At 34.0% G+C, this 23,137-nt stretch overlaps 1 protein-coding gene across 6 annotated transcripts in view; it reads left to right on the forward strand.

Annotated features, from left to right (window-relative positions):
* The window catches only part of LOC129758526 (uncharacterized), a 421,682-nt gene that overhangs the window by 80,741 nt on the left and 317,804 nt on the right, over positions 1-23,137 (forward strand). The window lies entirely within an intron of this gene.

The raw sequence follows: 23,137 nt of genomic DNA on the forward strand, positions 1-23,137 counted from the left end.
AAGATTAGCAGATGAAAAACAGGCGCATCGCAACAACTGGGGCCACTTGAACGTGATGGTCGATCAATTTTGGAGAAGATGGATTAAGGAGTACCTGCCTACTATTTCTCGACGCACCAAATGGTTCCAGGACACGCCACCTATAGAAAAGGGAGACTTGGTGGTGATAGTCAACGATACAGAACGGAATGGCTGGATACGTGGACGAGTGATTGGATTCATCGAAGCGAAGGATGGGCGTAGACGTCAAGCGGCAGTACGAACATCAAAGGGAGTGATGACGAGGCCGATGGCAAAGTTAGCACGACTGGACTTGAGTGCTGGTAACACGAGGGCAGCGGATACATCCTCTGACCTGTTTTACGGGCGGGGGGATGTTACGGCATAACTGGCAGACCTCGCTGAACAAACCTAATACGCTCGGACTTGAAAGTGACATTTCTCTTGATATAGAAAATAAGGGGAAGAAATATAAGAATACCAATTTGGATTATCATCTTGGCGGAAAACTACATACAGTGTGCTTGGGATTTAAATAAAACTTCAATTTCCCTTCAACAGTAGTTAACACTCACACATTCTGTAGGTGATTTCCCAAACCGAAATATAAGAGGACACAATTTGTAAATTCGAGGTTAGGACACCATCAATTGTGAGTAGCATATTTTCTTATAATCTACTAAACTTTTTCTAATAAAAATGTATAGTTTTAGCTATATTTCACACCCAGAATCGCGGTGTATTTTCGCTCAAAAAAGGTGGCAAAAACCCCCCAACACTAACTGAATATCGTCATATGCCTTTTTTCTATTATGAAACTACTGTTTAAAAATTATACCACTTATTTAATTTTCTTTTCTCGAGTGTTGTTTATATGCAGAAAATGCCCCATTCAATTGTCGACTAATAAAGAATAGAACAGAACAAAAGTATAGAATAAAACTGTCCTCTTCCATTTCAACCCATTCTACCAGGGATAAAAATAGCTACCCGATGAATTAAAAATGTAATTTTTTTATGCAAAAAATCATCCAAAACTTTGGAATTCTACTCTTAGGCCTAACGTAAAAAAAAAATATTGATAATGTAAATTTTGTAGCAGTTGACTTTATTGAAAATGCCAAATTTATCAAGATAAATTTTCGGAAACGATTTATAGCAATTGAAGGTCAGGGTTGCATTTTTAAAGTTCTATCTCTTGATTTTTTTTTATTTTGGAATTTCTTTTATATTTTAACTAGGCCTAATTTAATGCTCAGTATTTTTTTATTTACTCTACTTTTTAAATTTTCTAAATTTTTTCTTCTTCTCTGATTTTCTTGTTTTTTTTTTATTTTCTTAATGAGCTCGAATTTTCATCTGTAAATTTTCACAATTTTCGTAGTTTTCTGTTTTTTCTTTATTTTCTTTATTTGCATGATTTCCTTTATTTTTTTAAATTTTTTCTGTATTTCTTTTGTTTTTTTTTAGTTTTTTCAAATTTATTGATTTTCTTGAATTTTAATTTTCTATTATTTTTTTATATTTTAATTTTTTTTACTTTTTTTTTGGCAGTAGATGCAAGTCTATCCGTATCTACCACTTCATAGTAGTTAGCCGGTGCGGAATAAAAATTTGATATGTGATGATAATGCTTCTAAATAAAGTCTCCCCGCTCATTTTCACCAACTTTCATTTTATCTTACCTTCTATCCATCTTTAAATATTTCATAGTCTTTAGATGTCCCTACTGAAAAGGACATCATTTTTCACAGATAAGGCCGATAAATTAAAATAACAAACATAAATTACGGTGATTAATCTCTTCATATTTTTTTTTATAATTTTCATGATTTTTTTTTATTTTATCGATTTTTTTAAATTTCTTGATATTTTGATATTCTTGATTTCATTGATTTTCTGGATATTTTAAAGACCGAGTGAATTTTAGGAATTATGTTCGTCAAGTAATGTCGTGAGACGGAATACTATGTAAATAAAATAAATGATTTTTTTTTAGATTTTTAATTTTCGTGATTTTTTTAATTTTCTTGATTTCCTTAATTTTCTTGATTTTCTTTTTTTTGATTTTCTTGAAATAATTTTTCTTTTTTTGATTTTCTTGATTACCTTGATTTCCTTTATTTTTTAAATTTTCAAGAAAATCTTTATTTTCTTGGTTTCCGTGATTTTCTTGATTTTCTTGATTATTAAGATTTTCTTGATTCTCTTATTTTATTGATTTCCTTGATTTTCTTGATTTTTTCAATTTTCATGATTCTATTGATTTTCTTAATTTTCTTGAATTTTCTTGATTTTCTTAATTCTCTTAAATTTTTTGATTTGCATAATTTTCTTGAACTCCTCAATTTTCTTTATTTGCATTATGTTCTTGATTTTATAAATTATTAGCTTATTTTACCCGGCCCTGCTCGGGTTCACAAAAAAATATAAATCATAATGAGTCGTTTGATTTTTCAAAATGTTGGAAGCTTTATATTCATCATTTTAAGAAATTTGGCTCATGTTTGGCCACGTATGTTTTGTAAGTCTTTTGAAAGTTTTTATTGAGATTATTCACTGTGTTTATCGATTTAATTTTTTTTTTTTTTTGAAGAAGTTTATAGTTTTGAGGATTATTAATAGAATTTCGAAATAATTTTCTTTCCCTTTCCCTATCACGAAAAACTTTTTTTTAACCCACCTTTTTTCTAAGAAGCTCGAATAGATTTGGCCTTTAATTTTTTAAATGCAAACGATAAAATAATTTTCCATCTTTCCCATCCTCCATTCGATGAAAATCTCTTTTAGAGATTGTCCCGCTTTTCAAGATGGATGATGTACTTGTACAATGGTATATTTAAGTTTTATTCACTTAAAAATTTCCAGAAAACGCTTCCGAACCTTGTTGAACTATGTTTAAGACTCATTTTGCATGTTGTTAACCCTTTCCTTCCCATGGTAGCACAGGTGATCCACAACTTTGCTCAGCTCTCATTCGAACTGGGCGCTTTGGATCAACACCATTTTTTCACCGAATGTGTAGATATGAGTGAAGAAACGTCGCACGAAATTTGGAGAAAATCGGTTCGCTAGGTTTTGCTTGGCAGATCAAAAGCTGCGAAAAAGTCGATTTTTTTTCTAATTTAAATCGAGTCGTCATTTGTTGTTCAATAACTTGACAAGTTTTTATAATTTCCTTCAAATAAAATTACTGACGTGCAGAAGGTTGCTTATGCAAACATAATCAAATAATGGTTTACTTAGATTTTAACTTTAACATATAAATTTTTGAGTAAGTAAAGTGGATCACTGGTGATACACTGGGAACAAAACGTACTTTTCTTCTTGTGAAGCTTCTTATCAATATACAAGAAAATCATCTAGTCAACAAAAAAATTCGCTTCAAGATAGTTATTTCCTCTGCTTAAATGACCACATGTCCCGAAATATTTGTAAAAGTTCGTAATTTTCTCGAAAAACGGCATGTTTTGTTTTCCTTGTGCAAAGTGTCATGGCGGCCAATTGTTCAAGGCAAGAATGAAAATTTCAAATATTTCAATAAATAGACATTCGAGGGATGCGTATACCAAAGAAGTTTTTTATCAAATAGGATCGTTTTAGTTTGTGATCAATGAAGTGATGAAATTTCATGTTTTTTTGCGATTATTTCCTGTTTTTCATTTGCACCTTATGTGTTGTTATCTTCCCAATGGAGCACATATGATCCACCTCAAAACCAAAATTTATCAAGTGGATCATTGAAGTAGGCTTAAATTATGCATCTTTTGTTCCAGAACTTTAGCTGTAAATCAATATTTCTATTTTTAAAACGTGAATAACCTCGTGGGAAAGAAAGGGTTAATTGTATGTGTTCTTTTTTCGCTTTTTAATTGAACACTGTTTTATGATTAGTTTTTCTTAAATGTAGAAACTTTTACTAAAAGTTTCTTGAAGTTATCGAAAAAAAAATCATCTCTGAACCGAAATTACCATTTAAATGTTATGGTAATGGTCTTATTTTAGTTCTATTTAAGTTTTTTATCCTCGGACACAATCATTCTATTAATAATTTTGAAGAGTGATCAATGTAAAAATTCTTTGATATCATTTGTTTGAACTCGCATTACCAAACGACTTTTTTCCAAATTGGATGGTAGAATTGAACACATTGATGGTCAAAAATAAATCAAAAGTTATAAATTGATCAATGAAACAGAATTGTATAAAGCTTTAAACCTCAGATTTAATTATCTAATAAAATTTCTACTCCCCCGTTTAAATTTCCCGGCGGCTGTCAAAGCATTGAAATTGCAGCCTTCAACGTATAACTCTGAATCTTATTAATTTTTCTTTCTTTATAAGGAATCCTAAAAATATGAAAATGGTTGGTTCTTAAAAGCTGGAGTCTATGAAAATGCTGTTCATTAGTTTTTCAGCCTCCAGTCCAAATAGTTATTCACTGTTCACTTTTCAGTTCACTGTGTATCCTTGTAGACTCTCAAAGCCCCCGGGCGGTGGTAGGGAGCACTTTGAAAACCACTGAAATTCTAGTCAATATATTCCTTACAGGGTAATTGTATTTTTCAATCCTTAATTAAGGCTCATTATTGCAACCAAATACCTCGTACCAGTACCACGTGCTTTGAACAGTAGAAGGAAAAAAAACGCCAAAAACTTCGCTATGAATTTTTAAATCGCTAGCAGGCTTTGATTAGCTATCCAGTACACGTGAACTCTGGATGGTCGTTTGCGTTTCTAATGCCCATCCCTTGGTGATGGTGAAAACAAACCCGCCAAGGGAAACGAAAATCGGTTGGCAAAATGGGTGCCATGACTTTTGGTTCGTGTGAATAAATACGAAAGTTGTATGGGAGGGTCCCTTTTCTCAGGTGGGAGGGGCTCAAAACTATTACTAAAACCTTACCATGGTCCAAACACATAACTGTGCCAAATTTCAGGCTGATCGGTTAAGCGGTGTGGATTTGTATAAGGTGCATACAAACATATATAGTCCAACTCATCTTTATATATTAGAAGATACGGTGTAAGTTGTACACCTTTTGCTCCAGGGGCTCATATATAAAGATCCTATAAACTTTTTGTATGGTACCTGGCATAGCTGAGAATAGTTTTGTTTCTTGAATTTTTTGTTGGTATATTCAAATAAATTTCCAAAAAGAATCATTCATCAACAAAAGGTCTTCTTAAATTTTCATCGACTGACAACGGTTAAATAACGCGAAAAACTACTGATTTCTATGTTATGTAATCTTACGTAAACTCTTATTATGTTGCCATATTTCAACAAGTAGCGGCTAAGTCTTCAAATCGACATTTTTCCATTCACATCAACAATATATCCTACCCTGGATTTCCCGAATCCCGGGAAGCGCTAAAAAATGACAGATTTTTAAACAAAATTATGAGTTATCTAAAACATTACGAGTTTTGATGGATAATCTGAAGTCTAGCTAACCAACTTCTATCGATAGTGATAAATCTTTCAGAATTATTCCAAATTATTGCAGCAAGTATCAAGTTGGTCGGTAAAAGTACTTGGTTTTTGGGTCTTGGGTTTTATAATTGCTAATTGAACTTTTGAGGCATTAAAAAAGTTTGAAATGTTTTACAATACTACTACCTTAAGATTTAAAAAATACCAGAGAGACATGGTTTCGTTTGCAGTAGGGTGTTAAAATCTTTATTTTCAATTTTACCCGGGATCCCACGAATTCCCGGGAAAAGGATTGTCTGATTGCCCAATTCCCGGGAACATTAAAATGGCCGAGAAGTAAACACTCTAATGTATAGTATGTAAACCACTAAGTTGTGACCACTAAACCAGGTCGAAGAAGAAGTATAACTTACAGGCGCATTTTCTAATCATGTAAGGGTATTTGAAGAAAGAAAAGTCAGACGCTTGAAAGAGAGAATGTATCGATTTCATTGTTTCATTTGATGTTACGCTTCGGATGATTGAACAAGTAACTACCATGAGAGGTGTTTGTGGTATGTTTACCGATTACAGCAGACGATAATCTTGATGGTTTTGTGCTTCGTTTGAACACCTTTATGTCTCAAGTAATCAATCAAAATCCATCTGCACATATTTTAAGAAACAATTTCTATTTAGACACTTTAGTTTAACAGGTTTAGAAATAAGAAGGATGCATTCAATGATGCACTGTAGATACGGTATTACTTACATTCAATGATGGTTTTTTTTTTAAATTCGTAATTATTGAACCAAAATTAAAAATGTAGAATTTCAAATTCAAAACCAGGAACTATTGAATTAAATTGAAAATTGCTCTTTGTTTTCCGGAATCTTGAGTTCTAAGTTCTGAAACCAAAATTTGTGGAAATTCAACTAAAACAGCTCTAGCCCAAAATAATTCTCACCTTTCCTCAATAGAGACCAAAGTTGCAGCTTCCGAACTTTTGCTTAGCTATACCTACTTTAAGAAGTTCTGAACTTTGTTCATTGCCTAGTTTTTCCCCGGGGAACAACAAAATGGACAGTTAGGTCAGTAGTTTGCTGCTTCTTCCTAGATGCTGAGCCAAGGCCAATGAGAAGTATCTTACCGAAGTTGGATGGGATGGGTTCATCCATTAGGTTTGGCACGTTCCGGTAGGGATATAAAAATTTGAGACACCTTCCTCAGCCCGGTTGGTGTTTGAATGACTCGAAGCGAAAAAAGGAAATGCCACCATTCACCTATAGATATAAGTGAGTAGCAGAAGTTTCATTGGGAATAAATCGAAAAGGTTCTCTCGAGACGTAACAGCCAACAGCAGCCGGTCCATTACCAATTGAAGTGCGTGTCATACCTTGAAAAATGTTTGTTTTTTTCTCCTTTTGATGATAAGCTGTCTTCTTGTTGGCTATTTGATCCTTGTTAAGAGAACTAGTCACGTCCGCTGTCAAGCACATGTTTTCTGGTTAATAAAGATGAAATTTTTATTGATTTGGGAATTGTGACCCTTCACAGTTTGTTATGTGGAGGGTTTCGGTTTTTTATGGTTGTTAATTGAAGCTACAGCAACATTTTGTCAGCTGGTTCTTCCACCTTTAAAAATAATCATCAGTCCTAAGAGAATTACAGAATTTTCATTTCTTGGTTCAAATTGATTCACAAAGGTTTATTAAAGGTTCCTCGTTCTAATTTGGACCTGATATGAATTTCATCTGAATAAGATTTGAATCTGATTTGAATCAAAACTAAATCACATCTGAATTTGATCCAGATTAAGTCTTAATCTGATCTGAATCTGACCTTTTGTTTTATTCAAAATGACCACCTTCGCAAAACTTATGATTCAGATTCCTCTAGCGTTGTTCATTATTAGTTGTTGATCATAAGTAGAACTGAACATTGAATTCATGCTTAACTGGTGCGTTTTGTACATATTTTCTCCATGAATACAACGAAAATTGAACAGCTTCATTGAGAAATGATCCAATCTTCTAACTAACTTATATTCTGATTATTTTCATTTTTCTTTCCAGGTAACGACTCCAGGCTTCACATAGTGAGTATTTTTTGAAAAGAAGTGTTAAAAAATAAACACCAAATATGTTCAACATTTCATTAAAATTAAACAACTCCAAGGATATCCTAAAGAAATCTGAAAAGAAAATGGAAGATACTAATAGAATAATCATTAAAACTTACTGGCAACACTGTAAACAAAGCAAATATGAAATCGTATCAGAAAAAATAACTTAAGTCATTTCCAAAGATGTTGCAAATCGCAATTCCAACTGCATAGTGAAAAGAATGTATAAAATATCGGCAGAAGTCAGTTTAAATCGGATATGACGGAAATGTCGGCCATGTTTGTTAATTTTGATATGATTTTGCTCCCACGCGGGCTTCAAGCAGGGTTGCCAATGTGCCTGATTTTTCAGGATTTGCCTGATTTTAGGCGACTCATCCTGATAACCTGATAAGACTCTGTTTTTCCCTGAATTTTGGGAATAAGCCTTATTTTTACTGATTTATGTATTCTCGCAGAAAATTATATGTTTCAATAAGTAGAATTATATACATACGTCAGTAAACCGAGTAGATTTGAGGTTTTTTCCGATATTCTCAAACCTTAAGGTCAAAAACTGTGTTTGGTCCGAAATTCAGCCAAGATTTTTTGCTAAATTTCGAAGTAATGATTACAAGTGTAAATTTAAAACTTAAGGTTTGTGTGTGAACATCCAACATTTTGTTCGAACGAACATGATTTTCCTTTTAACTCCGGAGCCTTATCGTTTTTGTGTTTGTCCATTCAACTGGTTGTATCTCGGTTATCTGAAAAGATACTAAGTTACGGTCTGCGACTGGATTTTAGAAGTTCTAAAATGACCTTAAGACTCAGTCTTATATATACAAAAGTTCCATCAAATGGATCACGGCTTCTCAAAACCGATTTGATTTGTTTAGTTGATGATCGAAGCTATTTTAAAGGGTGATACGGCCAAAATTTGGTCAAGGGAAAACGCGTGTAAATCGGTGAAATCGTTTGTTTAAAAAATCAAATTAAATTTCTTTTTCAAGTTTAATTAGTATAAAATTCAGGAAAAATATTCAGTTAGGCTTCCGCTTTTCCCAATCCGAATTGCCGTGCCTTACGCTTAACCCCTGCCATCAGATTTAGTACAGCCACTTTGTCCACCTTCTTCGCCGCAGAAAGCCAGTTTGCCTTGAACTGCTGCTCGTCCTTAGCAGATTTTTTGGTCTTCTTTTGGTTCCGCTTGACGATAGCCCAGTATTTTTCAATTGGGCGGAGCTCTGGCGTGTTGGGAGGGTTCTTGTCCTTGGGAACCACCTGCACTTTGTTGGCGGCGTACCACTCCATGACCTTTTTACCGTAACGGCAAGATGCCAAATCCGGCCAAAACAGTACGGAACAACCGTGTTTCTTCGGGAAAGGCAGCAGACGTTTATTCAAACACTCTTTCACGTAAATTTCTTGGTTGACAGTCACGGAAGCTATGAAAATGCTGCTTTTCAAGCCACAGGTACAGATGGCTTGCCAAACCAGAAATTTCTTCGCGAACTTTGACAGTTTCATGTGCTTGGAAATATCTGCTACCTTTCCCCTTCCTTTTGCCTTATAAAACTCCTGTCCCGGAAGCTGCTTGTAGTCGGCTTTGACGTAGGTTTCGTCGTCCGTTACCACACAGTCAAACTTCGTCAGCATCGTCGTGTACAGCCTCCGGTATCGCCCTTTGGCCGTCGTATTTTGTTTATCATCGCGATTTGGAGTCACTACCTTCTTGTAAGTCGATAGTCCGGCCCGTTTTTTGGCTCGATGCACGGTTGTAGACGATACAACCAGCTTACTTGCGGCATCTCGGAGAGAGAGGTTAGGGTTTCGCTTGAAACTACCGGCAACTCTCTTTGTCGTCTCAGCAGCTTCCGGTTTTCGATTTCCCCCCGATCCAGACTTCCTGGCTGTCGAAAAACGTTCCCCAAACACTTTAATTACATTTGTAACGGTTGATTTGGCAACTTTTAGCGATTTTGCCAGCTTTGCGTGCGAGTAGCTCGGATTTTCGCGATGCGCGAGCAAAATTTTGTTACGCTGCTCTTCTTCCTTGGACGGCATTTTGACAACTGAAGAGTGAATTCCAAAATCAAAATAGGAGCAACATTCTACACACAAACACACCTTCAAAATGAGGGGTGTTCAGGTTTTTTTAATGCAAAATTGAAAGAAATTTTGACCGTATAACCCTTTAGCAACTTTGTTGTACATCCAGTAAACTACAAAACTGCATTTGAAGAATTTAAGTTTGATCAATTTCACGTCCTGGGGATGAGTTTGAACTGAACAAACATGTTCAGATTTCAAAGGAACATTGCTCTTTAGGATGATCAGTAAGTTATTGCTTAAGGAAAGAGTTATTTGATAATTTCAACTCACAGAACGCAATTTTTTTTTTCATAAATTGAAAAACACAATGATTGGCAAATTCACGCATTCCATATTTTTCACTCAACTAACAATAGAGTTTCCTTCCACCTCTTTTGCTCGTGTGTTTCCAGATTGCAAAACTTTTCGCATCATCATTTTCTTCCTCACAAATTTCACACATTTCATTCCTTTTTTTTTCGTTCTCGAAAGTGACAATGGCAAACTTTTTCATCACTCCGAATGCGCGCCGTGCGGAACGCATCATCAAAGTGAAAGCGAAAAGTCACACTCAATTTCGGGTGAACCTTGCGAAAATCAAATTTCGCTCGCCCCGTTTAGCACATTTTTAGTTAATTAAAGTCGCACGGTCCTCCGTTTTCTTGAATGGGGCGCGGAAAATAGCTGGGTGGGTGGTTCTGAAAATGTCTGAAGCCAGCAGCAGGAAGAGCAGAAAGAAAAGTGATTTTGAACTTTTTGACGGGAAAATAAAATTAACCGCACACCGCCGTTTGTCGTCGTCGTCATTCCATTCAGTCGAACGGGGAAAATGAAACTGAAACTTTAACCGGATTTTTTCTCCTCTTGCTTTTGGTTTTACCCTTTTGGCATAAGAAGCTTCCCGATTCTTAGGTTGGGAGCCGGAAAATGGAAACTGGCAGCTTGCTTTCATCGGGCACATTTTCCACAGCATCTTGGTCCGAGCATCATCGACAGATTCGGTGGAAAATTGTTCCCGTTAGCTGGATCAAATCGGATGCTAAAATCGGTGACCTATGTTTTGGAATGAGGAAAACCTTGGTTGTAAATTTGCAAAAAAAAGCATCTTTTAGAATGGAATTTTAATGAGGATATCGTTTGAAAAGCTTCCTACAGATACATTTAATTACCTCGCAATAAACGATGAAAATTGTCAACAGAACAAAAACTAGGGTTTCAATTTTTATTGAAATAAACGAAAAATACCAAATTTACAAAATTATGAAAATGTACCAAATCGAATAAATAACCAAAAATTTATACACGTAAAGAACAGATTGAGTTAATAAATTAATTTAAAAACAAAAATAACCAAGAATTTAAAAAAATGACTGAATCGACAAATATTACTAATTTGATGGAAATGACTAGATTCATAACAGAAAATATTGAAAAAGAATGTGCTAGCAGTCAAAAATAACAAAACTGATAAAATGGACCAATTGACAAAAATGCCAAAAATGATAATATGTATTTACCAATTTGGCAAAATTTTAAACATTGACACAATTGCGAAATTTAACAAAAATGACAAAATTGACAAAATAGGTAAATATGACGAAAATTACAAAATTGATAAAAAAAATTAAAAAACTGGCAAAACTTATAAAGTTGACAAAAATGACCAAAATGACAAAAATGACAAAAATTACGAAAATGACAAAAATGACCAACAATCACAAAAATGACAAAAATGACAAAAATTACAAAAATGTCAAAAATGACAAAAATGACAAATATGACAAAAATGACAAAAATTAAAAAAATGACAAAAATGACAAAAATGACAAAAATGACAAAAATGACAAGAATGACAAGAATGACAAGAATGATAAAAATGAAAAAAAATGTCAAAAATGACAAAAATGACAAAAACAAGCAAAAAAAGCAAAAATGACAAAAATGACAAAAAATGACAAAAATGATAAAAATGACAAAAATGACAAAACTGACAAAAATTACAAAGTGACAAAAATGACAAAAATGAAAAAATCACAAAAATGACAAAAACCACAAAATACACAAAAATGACAAAAATTACATAAATTGCAGGATAAAACATTACTTTTTTCAATTCTTTCAATTAGGCTTATTTTGTCAGTTTTATCATTTTTGTCAATTTTGTTTATGGTTTTGATTTGGTCAAATTTGTTAATTTTTATCAAAGTGGTCAATTTTGTCAGTTTTATCACCACATTTGTTAACTTTTTTATTTTTGTCAATTTTGTCAATTTGATAATTTTAAACTTTTTTGCATTTAGTAAATTTGGTCCTTTTTTTCATATTCCTCATTTCTGTCGATTTGGTCAATTTAATCATTCAGTTAATTTTTAATTTTTTATCTTATATATTTGTCTATTTTGTAGATCATTCGAATTTTTGTCGGTTTTGCTTATTTTGACAGTTTTTGTTGTTTTGTTTTAAATTTTCTGCTATTTATTTTTACAAAAATCATGCAATCTACAAAAGTGACTTAATTTAAATAAAAATAAAAAAATGACAAAATTGCCCATTTCAACAAAATTGGCAAAAATAACAAAATTGAAAACTTAACTATTTATGAAAATGAAAAGCTAACCTGAAATCTCTGTAACTTTTTTCACAATCGTAAAAAAGTATTCAAATGTTCAACAATACTGTAAGCCAACTGAAAACTTTGACTACCCAAATAATTGTTTGGAACAGTCATACCAGATTTGACTTAATTTAAGTATTTTTGTTTTTTGAAAATCTTCACTTTTTCAGTGGAAAAACTATGCGATGAACTCTGGCAGTACAGACTTTGCAGGTATCTCAATCATCACAGATTCAGCCAACTAGCATTTGACAGTTTTATTAAGGATTCATAATAGCATTTTAAATGCAGCTAGTTTTATATTTGTTTTATTATGGTCATGGAAAAAGGTTAAATTCTTGATTCGTCCATTTGTTTTCAGGTAGATCTGAAATTGCTAATAAAGCTTTTTTTAAATATACTGTTTCAGTTGTTTAGAAAGATCCCTGAATGCTCTATTAAAACTACAATAAAACATAAACTACAAAGTTCGCTCCAAGTTTTTTTGCATGTTTATAAAGGCTTGATTTTAAAACCGTAATAAAATTAGAAGACAGTTTTCGATTAAGATGTCACAGCAGGACACGCTCAGGCTAGATTGCACATATTTGAATTGAAATTCACATTTTTACAAATTTCTCTTTTTGAGTTAAATAGAATAATATATCTTAATCTTTTAAATACTTCAAATCACCGGAAGAGGTAGAAATATCTTAACAATATGAGTGTTAAGTGAAAGTACTTTTACCTTTTACCTTTTATCTTTTACCTTTTACCTTTTACCTTTTACCTTTTACCTTTTACCTTTTACCTTTTACCTTTTACCTTTTACCTTTTACCTTTTACCTTTTACCTTTTACCTTTTACCTTTTACCTTTTACCTTTTACCTTTTACCTTTTACCTTTTACCTTTTACCTTTTACCTTTTACCTTTTACCTTTTACCTTTTACCTTTTACCTTTTACCTTTTACCTTTTACCTTTTACCTTTTACCTTTTACCTTTTACCTTTTACCTTTTACCTTTTACCTTTTACCTTTTACCTTTTACCTTTTACCTTTTACCTTTTACCTTTTACCTTTTACCTTTTACCTTTTACCTTTTACCTTTTACCTTTTACCTTTTACCTTTTACCTTTTACCTTTTACCTTTTACCTTTTACCTTTTACCTTTTACCTTTTACCTTTTACCTTTTACCTTTTACCTTTTACCTTTTACCTTTTACCTTTTACCTTTTACCTTTTACCTTTTACCTTTTACCTTTTACCTTTTACCTTTTACCTTTTACCTTTTACCTTTTACCTTTTACCTTTTACCTTTTACCTTTTACCTTTTACCTTTTACCTTTTACCTTTTACCTTTTACCTTTTACCTTTTACCTTTTACCTTTTACCTTTTACCTTTTACCTTTTACCTTTTACCTTTTACCTTTTACCTTTTACCTTTTACCTTTTACCTTTTACCTTTTACCTTTTACCTTTTACCTTTTACCTTTTACCTTTTACCTTTTACCTTTTACCTTTTACCTTTTACCTTTTACCTTTTACCTTTTACCTTTTACCTTTTACCTTTTACCTTTTACCTTTTACCTTTTACCTTTTACCTTTTACCTTTTACCTTTTACCTTTTACCTTTTACCTTTTACCTTTTACCTTTTACCTTTTACCTTTTACCTTTTACCTTTTACCTTTTACCTTTTACCTTTTACCTTTTACCTTTTACCTTTTACCTTTTACCTTTTACCTTTTACCTTTTACCTTTTACCTTTTTCCTTTTACCTTTTACCTTTTACCTTTTACCTTTTACCTTTTACCTTTTACCTTTTACCTTTTACCTTTTACCTTTTACCTTTTACCTTTTACCTTTTACCTTTTACCTTTTACCTTTTACCTTTTACCTTTTACCTTTTACCTTTTACCTTTTACCTTTTACCTTTTACCTTTTACCTTTTACCTTTTACCTTTTACCTTTTACCTTTTACCTTTTACCTTTTACCTTTTACCTTTTACCTTTTACCTTTTACCTTTTACCTTTTACCTTTTACCTTTTACCTTTTACCTTTTACCTTTTACCTTTTACCTTTTACCTTTTACCTTTTACCTTTTACCTTTTACCTTTTACCTTTTACCTTTTACCTTTTACCTTTTACCTTTTACCTTTTACCTTTTACCTTTTACCTTTTACCTTTTACCTTTTACCTTTTACCTTTTACCTTTTTCCTTTTACCTTTTACCTTTTACCTTTTACCTTTTACCTTTTACCTTTTACCTTTTACCTTTTACCTTTTACCTTTTACCTTTTACCTTTTACCTTTTACCTTTTACCTTTTACCTTTTACCTTTTACCTTTTACCTTTTACCTTTTACCTTTTACCTTTTACCTTTTACCTTTTACCTTTTACCTTTTACCTTTTACCTTTTACCTTTTACCTTTTACCTTTTACCTTTTACCTTTTACCTTTTACCTTTTACCTTTTACCTTTTACCTTCTACCTTTTAACTTTTCTATAATAAAATCTTAGTTTTGCCTAGATATGTCATGTTGATCTTGTTTTACCTAAAATTTAATCTTCTTCCGTATTTAAACAATAATTAAACTTCGTTAAGTTTGCTATTGCCTTATTATTTTTTTTTTTGGTTTATTTTTTCTATCTAGTCTTGTCTTGTCTTTTATTTCTTGTTTTGATCATTATCGTTTAAGTTAAAATTTTTGTTGTTTTATCCATTTTGTTTTATTTTGAAAAATCCTGTTTTATTTACTTTCATGTTGTTTTTCATTGTTTTGTATCGTTTTATTTTGCTCTTTTTTTCTCATTATCTTTAATTTTGTTTTATCTGGTTATGCTTTATTTAAATCGGTTTCCGTAATGTTTCTTGCTGTTTTCTGGCTAGTCTTTGTAAATTAAATTTGATTTTCTCTTGTCTTGTTTAACCTTCATCACACTTTTTGCCTTGTTAAATCTGGTTTTGAATTATTTTATTTAAATTTAATTTCATTCTACATTTTTTTTTATTTTGGTACGTCTAGTTTTGACATATTTTTTCGTTTTTTTTTTCATTCTCCGATATTGGCTTATCTTGTTTTGTTTCGGTATATCGTGATGAATCGTTTTTAATCTTACTTATTATTTCTAGTCTTTTTAAAAAACTTTTTTTAATTAGTTTTACCTCGTTGCTTTTTTAATTGGTTGTTCCTCGTTTTTTTTCATTCCCATTCCCAAGAGTTTCGTTTTTTTGCAATTATTTTCTCGATTATTTTCATTTTTACCTTTTCCCGAATAGTTTTTTAATTTTAATAAGATTTTAGACAGATCCTGGGAGGCGTCTGATAGCGAAATTTTACTTCTTCTCGTTTAGCCCTTTCACCCAATACCCATATTGTGCAGATTTCACGCAATTTACAGTGATAAACTGTGATTGAAACTTAAGCGGAAACCGCCATCTTGGATTTCAAGATGGCGTCAGACAACGCTATTCGACATCTTCTATTAAGGCCTTTTTATCAAATACCTATATTGAAGGGGTTTCATGTGATTTTCAGCCATTTACAGCATTTAAAGAAGAGCGGAAGCCGCCATCTTGGATTTCAAGATGGCGCCAGAAAAGAAAAGTTCGACTTCTTCTAGTTTAGCCCTTCAGCCCAATACCAATATTGTTGGGGTTTCATGCGCTTTTAAGTCATTTAAAACATTGTAAAGTTCAGCAGATGCCGCCATCTTGGATTTCAAGGGGGCGTCAGACAACGAAATTCGACTCCAACTCATGGTTTAATCCACGGGTCATTCAAAACCAATCCTTTATCATTGAAAAAATCTGTCCTTGTTTACTGTACTGTAATCATTAACAATTCAGAAATGAAGAACTCATCTTAAGCGTGTAATTGGCTGGCTTGTGAGAGAAACGTCAAATTTTAGCTTGTTATATGCCTCCCATAAAATAAATATAAAACTAATAAGCCATTTATCTGACCAAAGTAAAGCAATTAAGCATGGAATTGACTAATAGACTGCGATTTGGGGTCAGATTTGAATTTCTCAAACCTTGGGGTCTAAAAAGCTTCGTCTTGGTCCAAAACTCATCCATAATTATTTGTAGAATTTATAAGTAACGTTTACAAGAGTAAATTTGAACTTTTAGGTTTACAAAATGACGCCATATTGATGGATTCACAATGTCAAGTATTTGAAAACATTTTTCAGACCTATTTTCCATCAATTCCATTATGATTGAGCATCAGATTAGACGAGGCTCATTTATTTTAAGATACTATTCCATACATATTTAACCTTGACTGGCAGTAGAAAAAATGTTCATTATGTGGTAAAAATATTGCCTTTTTTGCTATTATTTTATCAGATCCTATCTCAATAATGCAATCATAATTTTTTTATAAATGCTTTGTAAAAGCTTTTATATTGGTTTTATGAAAGCTTTGGTGCTCAAAATTTCAAAGCATAATGATTTTATAGAAGTTTAAAAATTTGGTCATGACGACGTTCCTATGATAGGAGAGCTTTTATTTAGCTTTATTAGAGTTCTGGTGATAGCACCTTTGCTTTTAATGAAGATTAATGCTATAGTCCTAACGAAGTTTTGCTGACCTTAATAAAGCTAAAATTGTGATATGAAAGCGAAATATCGTCTTCAAAGGGTTCTTTTAATTCCATCTTTTTTTTCAAACTGACAAGGCATGCAAAATTTCGTCAATGATCAACAATAGAAAAAAAAACCTTACACTGACATCACTTGGAATCCTATGTTTGTCAAACAGAAATACCAAATGCCCTAATCCAGTGAGAGAGAGCCTCAAAAATTAAAATGATACTGCATTCTACCAGAAGAGCAGACATTCATTCGCAGCTTTCGGCTATTTCCACGGACCAGTAGCGCCCGAAAAAAAAAAATACACTCGAGTAAAACATGAGCTTCCTTCTCATTTCCGTGGTAGGTAGATCATGAAAGCGCCATTTCGCAATCATAAACCATCTACCAAGTTCGACACGAAATAGGAGAAGGACGTCTGTGGTGGGTGGAGGGCCCAGAGAATTTCGGTCGTCGGCAAATAATCTGGCCCACCCATGTTGTAGGTGGCTTGTAAAAGTCGGGACAGTTGGAAGTTCTTCTCCTGTAAACATTTTTGGTTGAATTCCCGCAACGAGAGCAATAGAGACTGTTTGTTGGAGGGAAGCTTTCTTTTTGTGGGTTTATTTTTCCATAGAACTACTAGAGCTACAGGAAATAAGTAAAGCTCCAGCCGGTTCCATAGACGGAAATGCAAAACGTACTTGCACATTTATCACGTCCGTGGAATTGCGGACTTTTCTCCCAAACCGAGGATGTTTTTTTGAGTCGATACCTACTAATGATTTTTTTCTCTCTTCCTTTTTCGGTGGTTAGTTTCGGGTATTGCGAAAAGTAGAAGTAATCTACTTGATGTGGGTGAAAGAGCACCTGGGTGTGGGGCAAGAAGGAACCCACAGCAGGAAGCCTCCGGAGGATAATAAACCGAAAATGACCGACAGTAATACACAAGAATGTACCACGACGACGGCAAGGGAAGGTACTTTGTTCAAGTCAACAAACGACACCGTGTAGCTGCAGCACCTGGCTGGTGTGCTTTCTCGGGCACTTTCTGAAATAAAATGAAAGAAGAAGCACTTTTGGAATTAAATTCCAACAGCTGCTCGGGCTCTCACTTCAGAACCTGCTTTAGGTGAGATACTCATCATCAGCAGAGTAATGATTTCGCAGAATGATTCTACGCTATAGTGCAACATTTGGCCGGAAAGTTTTTCCAGGGTTCAATTTAAGTAAAATGACAACACTCATACCTGGGGTGAATTTTTAATGAATGAGAATAACAAAGTTCCTACTTAAGTAAATTTTTTGAAAAAAAAACTGTATCAATTGTTTATAAATTCCCATAGGAAATAATCATTTGGTGAGCCATTTCCAAACTTCCCAGTTAACTAACTTCCAAACGTAACAATTAGCTTCCATTTCACCGAAAGTGTACCTAACTTGATTCACAGAAATCATTCGATGGAAGAAGCACTACAAAAGCTCAACTGTAACTGTGCATCTGGCTTTTCCCCACAATTACGGTATGTGTCGACAAAGTTTTATTCCCGAGAAAGCTTGGTGAGCAGTTTCGTTGTGACGTTGTTACTTCGCTTCAGGCAACTGGAAGAGAAAAGAACAAGTTCCATCAATGGGAGAGACCAGAATTTTCCACTCAATCACATTTTCATCGGAACGGATCGGCTCGTATTAGCTAAATACGTCCAGTTCGGTCGACTTCCCAGAGATTGGTTTAACATTATTTCAGTCTGTCGATACCATATAAATGACAGGAAATCTGCAAAACATCCTGCAGTTATTAGTTCTATATTTGGAAAAAAAGTAAAACTTTTCTATCAAAACTTCCTTCAGACATGGCTCTATTTTTAATCCACTAAACCTTTTCCCCGAGCAGCAGGCATGCTGCATTGCATAGTTAGCATAGTTCTCCGAGTCGAGTGCCAAAGTCAAGAACACTCTAGCTACTTGCTGCTGCTGCTGATGCTGTTTCCTGCATCGTATCGTGTCACCGAGTTGATCTTAGAGGGAGATGTGAAAGATTTTCCCAAACGACAACAAGAACAGCAACGTCCTACTTCGTCTCAACGACATGTTTCCGAAAGATTTTTTTTCTTTTCGTCGACTTACATATTTGCTGTCGTTGTTGTTGCTTTGTGCTTGCCATTTTTGCGTTTATTTAATCCTGCTCCTCTTCTTCTCTGTAATGGCGTCTCGAGTAGGAATGCAAACGTTTGAAATTTGTGTTTCTTGAGCTACATACGCTTTCTTGTAAAAAAGGGGACCAATTTGGGGCTCGTATGCCTTTTGTGAAGAATGTCGTAAGAATACAGATTTTTAATAAGCAACCAGCATACAAATTCTCAAATAAAGTAATGGTCGTTACTCAAACTATATAAAAATCAATTTTGGATACCCTAACTTTTCATATAAATGATATGAATTTTTCTTCTGTCGTCTAAGCTAGAAAAGCTGGAATATGATTAGAGCAAGTCAAACTTGGAGTGAAACTTGGCAGGTGGGGTTTTGGAGGTTCCTCTTATGGTTTGAGACCCATCTCCCTCACATGAAGGGAGAAGCGGGCATCCCAAACGAAAGGCAAATGTTTGGGGAACTCGATATGATACGGTTCTCAAACCATAATAGGAACCTCCAAAACCCCCACCCCGGCCTTAAAAATCCGCACCTGCTAAGTTTCACGATAAATTTGACTTGCTCTACCTTTACCATATTCCAGCTTTTCTAGCTTTGTATGGAAGCCCCCCCCCCCCTTCCTTTCCTTTTTCCCTATTGGAAGGAATGCGGGGTTAATCATAAACATATTTCTCGTACCCAAATACTCTCTCATGACAAATTTGGTTCCATTTTCTTGATGAATTCTCCAGAAATGCAACAAAAAAATTGTAAGGAAGCCACTTCCCTTCATCCTTTCTCTCCGCTGTAAGGAGGGAGAGGTGCCAAATATTTCTTTAATGATTTCTCCTACTCTAATACTATCCCGTGCCAAATTTGGTTACATTTGCTTGAAGAGTTTTGGAGCCATGTAAAAATTGTAAGAGAGCCCCTTTAAAAAAAATGTCAGTGACTTTATCAAAAATTTGTATTTGCTTCCATCACACAAACATTCCATTTAGTTAACTTTTTATTTGTAGTTAGCATTTATCGTTTGTTTTTAATACAATTTATCGAAAAATTGTACGAAATATCGACAAATTCAGTAATCTTACTTGGAATATGTCGTAAGAATTTTACAAATTCCTGTTATAAATCCTTCCATAAAGAAAAATCTAAATTAAACGGCAAATTCTTTCTTATCTGAAGATAGTTTTAATTATGAAGAATATTAAATTGCATCTAGATTCGATGACAAAATAAGCTCACAAATTTGTATTTTTTTTCATTGGTGATATTAACAATTTTTCTCAGTGACCTCACAACTAAAAACATTTTTCAGAAAAAAATATAAAGGGTGATACAATCAAAATTTGGTCAATATCAACTCGACGTATTTCTTTCAATTTTGCATTTAAAAACCTGAACACCCCTCATTTTGAAGGTGTGTGTGTCTGTGTGTAAAATGTTGCTCCTATTTTGATTTTTGAATTCACTCTTCAGTTGTCAAAATGCCGTCCAAGGAAGAAGAGCATCAACATTTTGCTCGCGCATCGCAAAAATCGGAGCTACTCGCACGCAAAGCTGACAAAATCGCTAAAAGTTGCCAAATCAACCGTTACAAATGTAATTAAAGTGTTTGGGGAACGTTTGTCGACAGCCAGGAAGTCTGGATCGGGGGGAAATCGAAAACCGGAAGCCGCTGAGACGACAAAGAGAGTTGCCGGTAGTTTCAAGCGAAACCCTAACCTCTCTCTCCGAGATGCCGCAAATAAGCTGGGTGTATCGTCTACAACCGTGCATCGAGCCAAAAAACGAGCCGGACTATCGGCTTACAAGAAGGTAGTGACTCCAAATCGCGATGATAAACAAAATACGACGGCCGAAGCGCGATCCCGGAGGCTGTACTGATGACGAAGTTTGACTGCGTGGTAATGGACGACGAAAACCTACGTCAAAGCCGACTTCAAGCAGCTTTCGGGACAGGAGTTTTATACGGCAAAAGGAAGGAGAAAGGTAGCAGATATTTTCAAGCACATGAAACTGTCAAAGTTCGCGAAGAAATATCTGGTTTGGCAAGCCTGTGGCTTGAAAAGCAGCATTTTCATAGCTTCCGGGACTGTCAACCAAGAAATTTACGTGAAAGAGTGTTTGAATAAACGTCTGCTGCCTTTCCTGAAGAAACACGGCTGTTCCGTACCGTTTTGGCCGGATTTGGCATCTTGCCATTACGGTAAAAAGGCCATGGAGTGGTACGCCGTCAACAACGTGCAGGTGGTTCCCAAGGACAAGAACCCTCCCAACACGCCAGAGCTCCGCCCAATTGAGAAATACTGGGCTACTGTCAAGCGGAACCTAAAGAAGACCAAAAAACTGCTGAGGACGAGCAGCAGTTCAAGGCAAACTGGCTTTCTGCGGCGAAGAAGGTGGACAAGGTGGCTGTACAAAATCTGATGGAAGGGGTTAAGCGTAAGGCCCGGCAATTCGGATTTGGAAAAGCGGAAGCCTAACTGAATATTTTTCCTAAATTTTATACTAATTAAACTTGAAAGAGAAATTTAATTTTATTTTTTAAATAAACGATTTCACCGATTTACACGCGTTTTCCCTTGACCAAATTTTGACCGTATCACGCTTTTTACAAAATTTTAAAAAATATGATCGATTTGCTTAGAACTTGACAGGTGGGTGTTTTTGAGGCCGGGGTAGATTCTTATCACAATTTGGAGCCAATTTGAGAACCATTCAAGCAAATGGGACCAAAGTTGGCTTCTAATGAATATTTGCTACCAATCCCTTCTCCCAGTAAGAGAATATGAAGGGGGGAGAGGGCTCTCTTACAATTTTCTACATAACTCGAGAATTAGTCAAGCAAATGGTTCCAGATTTGGCATGCGAAGATATTTGATGCGAAGATATTTGATGCGAGAAATGTTTCAATAATAGATTGAGACCCCCCTCTTCTTGTAGTGAGGAGAAAGAAAGGTAGGGGGGGGCTTTCATATATTTTTTATTGAATAAATCGTTAACTATTCGAGCAAATGAAAACAAATTGGCATGGAAATTTATTTGGATGTGAGAAAATGTTGGCATGAGATTAGTTAACAAATAGAAAGAGGGGAGGAGGCCATCACAGTTTTTATCAAGATATCGAGAATTAAGTCGCGGGAAGTCGAAAGGCAACAAATTTGGTATGGGATTGTATTTAGATACGAGTTATGTTTTTTTTAATTATTTGGGACTCTTTCTTTCTTCCATTGAGTAAGGTAGGAAGAGAAAACGGAACATTTTTCTAGCATATTTATAGAATTAGTCATACGAAAGAAACCAACTTTGTATGGGAGAGTAGTTGAGATGGAGAAAAGTGATTCGAAAAACCTCCAGTGGGGGGAGGGGGTAAGAATAATACGATAATTCTAAGCAAATGGGGCGAAATTTGTCATAGAAAAGTTAATTAAAATAAGAATTTCAGACTCCTCCTTTTTTCAGTGGGAAATTAGGACGAGAGAGGGGTACACACATCCATTTTTAATAACTAGAGAAGTGGTTAAGAAAATTTAGCATGGAAGGGATTGATGTACGAGAAAGTTTTACTTGATTATTAAATAGGAGGACTCTCATAATTTTTGTTTAATGGTTTGGAAACTGATCAAGCAAATGGAACAATGTGGCATGGGAGAGGAATTTTACACAAGTAAAACATTAATTATGGCAGAATTTGGGAACTTATGAATAACTGAATCATTCATAAATTCAAAAATTCTGCGAGAGTCTTTATTTACGATATATTATAATTTACAACAAAATTTTTGTCAGGGTTTGAAAACAGAGAAGAATATAAGAAAATTAAAACAATTCTATTTTGTATTGTAATCCAAAACTCATGTTGCAGCTTGCAGTTTCATTTTAAGGGATTGAAATATAATGATGTTGAGATTCAAATACAGAATAATGAACAAACAAAGTTAAATTTTCAATTTTATCAAAATTTCCATCTATTTTACAAGGTGTAGCAAAGCACACCGGGTCAGCTAGTACTATGATAATTACACTGCGGTTCGTTAAATTATTCAAAAAATGCTAAAATTACTGTTATGGTAAAGGTACCATAACTTGTTAAATTTTTAACCGATTTTGATAAATAACCACTCTTCGTTTTGAGTTGAAATTTAAGGTAAATAAAAAAATCTGATTTTTTCAAATTGCTGGGATAAAAATTTTTCTATCATACAATCACTAAC

The sequence above is a fragment of the Uranotaenia lowii genome, chromosome 3, assembly GCF_029784155.1.
Source record: "Uranotaenia lowii strain MFRU-FL chromosome 3, ASM2978415v1, whole genome shotgun sequence".
Lineage (NCBI taxonomy): Eukaryota > Metazoa > Arthropoda > Insecta > Diptera > Culicidae > Uranotaenia > Uranotaenia lowii.